The sequence below is a fragment of the Drosophila serrata genome, unplaced genomic scaffold (genome assembly GCF_035046125.1).
Source record: "Drosophila serrata isolate PLE 108 unplaced genomic scaffold, ASM3504612v1 contig_229, whole genome shotgun sequence".
In the NCBI taxonomy this organism is placed as follows: Eukaryota; Metazoa; Arthropoda; class Insecta; order Diptera; family Drosophilidae; genus Drosophila; species Drosophila serrata.
In genome coordinates, this window is record NW_028257127.1 from 605,636 (window position 1) to 613,100 (window position 7,465).

General features: G+C 40.1%; 1 pseudogene; it reads right to left on the reverse strand.

The window, feature by feature from the left end:
• Positions 1–1,282: 1,282 nt before the first annotated feature.
• Positions 1,283–6,577, reverse strand: LOC110182625 (transmembrane protein 245-like; annotated as a pseudogene).
• Between the last annotated feature and the right edge of the window lie 888 nt (positions 6,578–7,465).

Genomic DNA, 7,465 nt, shown 5'->3' on the forward strand with positions numbered 1-7,465 from the left:
AAAACAATTTAAGTAAAGAGCGGTTTCAGGACGAGCAGGCGATGAATAAAAAAGATGGCGGACACAAAGAAGACAAGTGACGCTTGATTCTGAAGTAGAGAGTAAACAAAAAAAATTACGATGCTGACTAAAATAAGAATCAGGACGACAAGGATTGTTCGACGAGCGAGTTAGCAACAACGAAAGTCCTACAACGCTAGAAGAAATTACGGAGATGGTTATAATTCTAATCCAAAGTACACGTTAAAAATATAAAACTAAAACTATAAACATTATCTAGTATCAATAAATATAATATCCCACTTACATACCAATTAAAAAAAAAAAAATACAATTCCGGGAAAGTATATACATACATAGTCTCCATTCACACTGTCTAAGTTGAAGTCGCATTTACAGGTTGAAAATCAGTCGGCGAACAAATTGAAATCAAACAACTTACCTTTTTTATTAGTCCTTTTCCATTTGCCACTTCCACAAATTCTTCGGTAGTTTTCCGATAAATTCACACGGATTCGTATTTACTACGTTAAATTCAATCGATTAAAAACAATGCAATTTTATCAAGTGAAATTTGTATTGTATTTCATAACCTGTTTTATGAAAATTATAACATAACTGAATTTTCTAAATGTAACACATCCGAATTAAAAATAATTATTTTGTGGTTCCCTATGTTTTTTATATTACAACGCTGCAAATCTAAATATTTTATGAGCTTATTTATTTTTTTTTATATGTCAGCGAATGCTTTTATGAATTTAACAAGGACTCCATTAAGTTGGAGAGTACTGAGGGCCATACTTTGGCCAACCTTTTATTACCACAACTTAAGGGGGTAGACCATCCTGAAGGCCCGAAAATTGGAGGGTTTTTCAAAAATCCATTATGACAAAGCTACTAAGAATACAACTTTTTATTTATTAGTACATCAAAGTACATATTTATTAGTACATCAAAGTACATATTTATTAGTACATATGTTAAACTAAAAAATACTTATTAAAGGAAAAAAAATATTTACGAATGGCGGAGATATAGCCAGTCAAAAAATGAATTCCTACGACCATTACCTAGGTCGTATAGTGTACATGCTGCACACCATATTTGTTATCTGACATTCAAAAACAAAAATGTTTAATAAACTAAGTATGACTATAGTTTTTGGAAAAAATTTTTTTTGGTCAATTGGGAGCACTTTGAAAAAAAAAAAATTTTTCAAGCCAAAATTTTTGTTTGAAAAATGTATAACTTTAAAACAAAAAATCATATCGAAAAAATCCTACGTCATGCCATAGAGGACGTTATAAGGTAGCTTTGTAAAAAATTTGAAAAGAATCGGTCCAGCAGTTTTTGAGAAATCATGTACACCGTTTTAAACGTAGTTTTGAGAAAAACGCAAATGAAGATAAAGAAAGTACTAAGGTACTCTGTAGAATCCACAGGTAATGAGATATTTTTAAGCCTAATGTCTTAAAATGGCCGTAACAATATCGGCTTAAAAAAAAATGCGATTTTTAAAAAATTTCAGGGTGGTCTACCCCTTAAAGTAAATCCATTTCTTGATAGCGGACAGCAGAAATTATTTGAAAGTACAAGGGACCAAAGGAAAGTTTGGCGTAAATCAACGAGGGAAATTAGTATGTTAAAGGTAAATGAAATAAGAAAGGAAGCTAACTTCGGTACACCGAAGTTTATATACCCTTGCAGATAGAACTTCTATGAATTGGAATCCATACAATATACATTATATATATTATATATATATAAAAATGCTCTGTTCGTGTCTACATCCTTCATAGACTTGAAAAGTTCTGAACCGTTTAAGCCCAAATTTTTAGAGAACATGCGTTGAGGTTCCAGCTCGGTTATTGACTACTTTTGATGTTGATAGCTTATCTGCGGTTGCGAATATATCTATTTTTTAGCGTTTCCCCGTGCCCCACTACTGCGCCCTCTACAAGCAAATCAAAGCATTTCCTGTCAAACATTAAAAACATATTGAAAGAAGAAATTGGAGATACAAATTTTATTTTTTGTTCAGGTTCAGTAAGAAACGAAGTCATGCCACCAAAGAAGTCGAGATTGGGTCGTCGTATTCGCAATACAGAAGCAAAAAGACGTAAGATTACGAATATGACTGACGAAGAACGGGCCTCCATCCGAGAGACGCGGCTGCGCGATGAAATTTACTCATACAGGTTAATGGTTCGGAGGACCGATTGCAATCATATATTGAAATGTCGTCAGATGTTTCATCAGTACATTGTCGATATGTATGCAAAAATTGAAACAACGTTTGCTGTTCCTCCGATTGAATCAGAAGAAACTTCGGTCCGAGGAATATATCCATTTGCGGGATGCTGTGATGAATGACCGTAATACAACCAACGTTGGAAAGCTCACGATTTTGCCATCCTCATACATAGGTAGTCCGAGCCACATGCATGAATATGCTCAAGATGCCCAGGCATATGTTCGTTGCTACGGCCGTCCAGACTTATTTATCACCTTCACATGCAATCCAGCTTGGGACGAGATAGTTCAGCTGTTATTTCCTGGACAATCGTATAGGGATAGGCATGACATCACAGCCCGTGTTTTCAGACAAAAGCTCAAGTCACTGATGGATTTCATTGTGAAACATGGAGTTTTGGGATCTGAGCGGTGCTGGATGTATTCAGTAGAATGGCAGAAGAGAGGATTGCCGCATGCGCACATACTGATTTGGCTGTATGGTAAAATTACTCCAGACGAAATTGACAATGTGATATGCGCTGAGATTCCACGGGCAGAGGTTGATACAGATTTGCATGCAGTTGTCATCAAGAACATGATCAATGGCCCATGTGGTACCCTCAACCGAAGTTCACCATGCATGGTAGACGGGAAGTGTTCCAAGCGATATCCTCGAGCATTTACAGCCAACACCGTAACAGGGGACGATGGATATCCTCTGTATAGGAGACGGTCAACTGAAGATGGAGGGACTTCGGCAACTTTAAACATGAGAATTGGTGATATTGAGGTAGACAATCGTTGGGTGGTTCCATACTCACCACTATTGTCAAAATCATACAAAGCGCACATCAACGTAGAATATTGCAATTCCGTGAAATCGATTAAATATATCTGCAAGTACGTGAATAAAGGCAGCGATATGGCAGTTTTTGGTGTTCAGGCAGAAAATGGGGACAGCAATGCAATACGAGTTGTCGATGAAATATCTCAATACAAGGCTGGAAGATACATAAGCAGCAACGAGGCTGCATGGAGAATTTGTTCGTTCCCCATTCATGAACGCTATCCAGCTTTAGTTCACTTGGCAGTCCATTTGGAGAATGGTCAACGTGTCTATTTCACAGAAAGAAATGTGCAAGAAAGAGTCCTGAATCCGCCAGCGACAACTCTGACTGCCTTCTTCACCTTATGCCAGGAAGATGATTTTGCCGGAACATTGATGTATTCAGAAGTGCCCTCTTAACCACAATATGCCACAGAGAAACGTGGCAGGGTACAGCTAGTACATATTATATTTGCAGTTTTACATTCACAGATTTGCATTTTTCCTCTACATCAAACGATCGTTTGTATGGCACCTATATGAGTCCGATTTTCATGAAATTTGACACAAAATTTAAGACTAATACAAAATGGCTATACCTCATTTGATGAAAATCAGCTGAAAACTGAAAAAGTTATAAATTTAATTGTATTAATTTCTCGATTGTTCCATGGGAGCTATATGATATAGTTGTCCGATTTTCATAAAATTTTACACAAAATTGTAAAGTATAGTAAAATGGCTATATCTTAAATTTGATCCAATTCTATTGAAAACTGAAAAAGTTAACATTTTTTTTGTAAAAATTTTCCGATCATTTCTATGGCAGCTATATGATATAGTCGTCCGATCCGGCCCGTTCCGACATATATACGAGTGAGAGTATATAGAAGGCTAACCACAGGGTGCGGCACGAAAACATGCTGATTTGTTTTTGGCGCCAAGCGGCGGGGAGTGGTCGGATAAGGGTGGAGAGTGTCTCATGTTTTAGGGGACTTACTGATGTTTATTTTACTTTGCAGTCAGTCGAAATCATGCATTGGACGAAAGAGCAGCGCGCATTTGCCTACGAGGCTTACTTTTCCAACGGTCGTTCCGTAATTGCCACTCAACTCAACATTCATCCTGCAGGTCGCGTTCCTGGCCGGCAGTCGATTGTTTCGTGGGTGAAAACATTCAGGGAGAGCGGGAATGTGACAAAATCCCATCCAGCTCATCGGAGAATAGCATTCGGCAAGCAATCGAAAGATACCCGTCGATATGCTTGAGAGAGTTCAGCTGAGCTTCGAAAATCGGGTATCTCAGTGCATTGAAAATGGCGGCCATCACTTGTCCAATGAAATCTTCAAAAATGTGTAATAAAAACTTCAGAAAGTGTGTTACAAAAATAAAAAAAATTTGGAATGGTATGTTTTTTTTTATAACCTTCTAAAATCAGCAAGTTTCCGTGCCGCACCCTGTACAAAGTTTCATTCAGATAGCTTCAAAACTGAGAGACTAGTTTGCGTAGAAACGGACAGACGGACATGGCTAGATTGACTCGGCTGTTGATCCTGATCGAGAATATATATACTTTATATGCCAGCATGGCAGCCACAGCGGACGGCAGGAAAACTATCCGTGCTCCAAAAACTGTGTGCACCAACTGTGTGAACAAGCCAGTAAACGTAGAACACTTAAACATTGAGACTAATATCACCGTAATGTAGTTCTCTAGGGCATCAGCAATCGTGATGCCCGAACTGGAGTATCCCAAGTATTTGTTAATCTGCAGCGGAGCATTCTTCTCTTGACTGCTTGAAAACAAATAGAAAAGGGCCGTAAAGAAGACAATTATATCCAAGATAAACTCAATGCACGCCTGTCCGCCGGAAAGCGGAAATAGTGACAGAATTTCGCCTGTCACGCCCATGATCATCGACAGATTGGTGCTTATAATGTGCCACAAGGATTCTGCGACCTCGAGGATCGTCTGCGTATTGCTCTGCGCCCATCTGATGATGCCCTGTTTCGCCACTGGATTGTCGACGATCTCGCCAAAGGTGCTCTTCAGTGCGTCCGTTGGAACCCTTGGGCTATAGGAGGTATCCGCCTTGCTGAAATCGATCCAGTACTGAATAAGCCTATCCCATACATCGAGAATCTGCTCCTTCAGCTTAATAGCGTGCACCTTGTCGTCGATACGTCTCGATCTTACGGCGCCCATAATGGTGCGCATTATCTAGCTCATCGCCTGTATGTTGGCGGGAAAGATATCAATTAGCTCAGGCCGATCTGTGATCGTCTTGTTAATTAGATCCTTGCCCAAGTAGGTCACCTCATCGACTCCGAGTATATGTTTGCGCAAAAAAACACGCTTAGAAACACTATGACTCCACGGACGACTTAAGTGAGTCTCGCACGATCGTATTGATCTTATAATTCAGCTCTAGATGAGGTGAAGCAAGATGGGAATGGCTGCCAGGATAAACATCCAGACGTTGCGATATAGGAATGTCCCTAGGCAGGCGTAGAACAATAGTTTAAAGAAGGTATCACTCTGGTGGCCATCAATCTCGGCTCCGTGCTTCTCATCGAAAGTGTCCGTTGAGTCGACAGTGTCACTAACAGAGATGTCCTCCACTTCCGACTGTTGACTGAGTGGGGGCTCGCTACCTAGCCTTCCACAAATGCTAAAATTACTTAAGGAACGTTCGAAATCGTTTCTATCGAACAATTTTTGCAGGCGATCTAGGTAGGATCCAGACTCTTCCCTTGTTTGAAGATGGTATGCCGTAGATGCAGTAACATAGGCCATGACTAGGAGGAACACGGGCACCTGGAGGGCGCCCAAAAAGCTGCTTAGATAGCCAGCTATGGCTATCCACATGGACTGCCCAACCAACAAAATGAGCACTACTCTCCGGCTTCCAGAAGAAATGAACACACGTTAGATAGACCAGTGGAGCGTATAGTACCAGCAGCTTGATGCATCCAGCCACTCCGCATCAGGCCAGAAGCAGCTGCCAGTGCTCGCAAAGCCATCCTATCAGCAGCCGGCCGCAGTGTTCCGTGGCCTCCAAAGGCGAAAGGCAAATAGAGACCAAAACGTTGCAGTCGCGCTCTTCCAGCCGCTGGAACCAGCTATTCACGCTCTCCGCCAGCCGTCGCTTAAATGGGAAGAGGACCGCGCCCATGAGGAAGGCCCAGAGAAGCGGGCGCACGAAGGGTCCCAGGATGAAGCAGACGGCTACAAAGGCTCCCACGCCGGCAGCGATAAGAAAGTTGTACATGGCAGCACGGAAGCCGGCAGCCGGTTGAGCACGCTGTCGAAGGAGCAATCTCGCCGAATGGCAATCGGTTCTGAGCGGTTCATTTTGGGGGCTCAGAAATACGAGGAATTTTGGTGATTTCGGCCGCGATTTGTGAGATCAGCAACAGATGATTCACATCGGGGCGGGAGGAGGGTATCGGGCTGGCGGCGGAGTTTCAGTTTCCGGAGCTTGAAGTGGTCATCGGAAGCGCAGCAGTTTCCTTCAGTTTTCCAACATGTTTTAGAAACAAAAACATTCTCTGGCAATCTTAAACAATTGAAAATAATTGTCATCCAAATAAGTGCAGCCGTTCTCAATCTTATTTGAAGATTCCAAGCAAGTGAACGCCGACCCAAGGAGCATTCTACCTAAATTGAAAAACGAACAAATGAACGTTAAAAACAATTAAAGTAAAGAGCGGTTTCAAGACGAGCAGGCGATGAATAAAAACGATGGCGGACACAAAGAAGACAAGTGACGCTTGATTCTGAAGTAGAGAGTAAACAACAAAAATTACGATGCTGACTAAAATAAGAATCAGGACGACAAGGATTGTTCGACGAGCGAGTTAGCAACAACGAAAGTCCTACAACGCTAGAAGAAATTACGGAGATGGTTATAATTCTAATCCAAAGTACACGTTAAAAATATAAAACTAAAACTATAAACATTATCTAGTATCAATAAATATAATATCCCACTTACATACCAATTAAAAAAAAAAAATACAATTCCGGGAAAGTATATACATACATAGTCTCCATTCACACTGTCTAAGTTGAAGTCGCATTTACAGGTTGAAAATCAGTCGGCGAACAAATTGAAATCAAACAACTTACCTTTTTTATTAGTCCTTTTCCATTTGCCACTTCCGAATAATTTAAACGTTTTCAAATATTCCACAAATTCTTCGGTAGTTTTCCGATAAATTCACACGGATTCCTATTTACTACGTTAAATTCAATCGATTAAAAACAATGCAATTTTATCAAGTGAAATTTGTATTGTATTTCATAACCTGTTTTATGAAAATTATTACATAACTGAATTTTCTAAATGTAACACATCCGAATTAAAAATAATTATTTTGTGGTTCCCTATGTTTTTT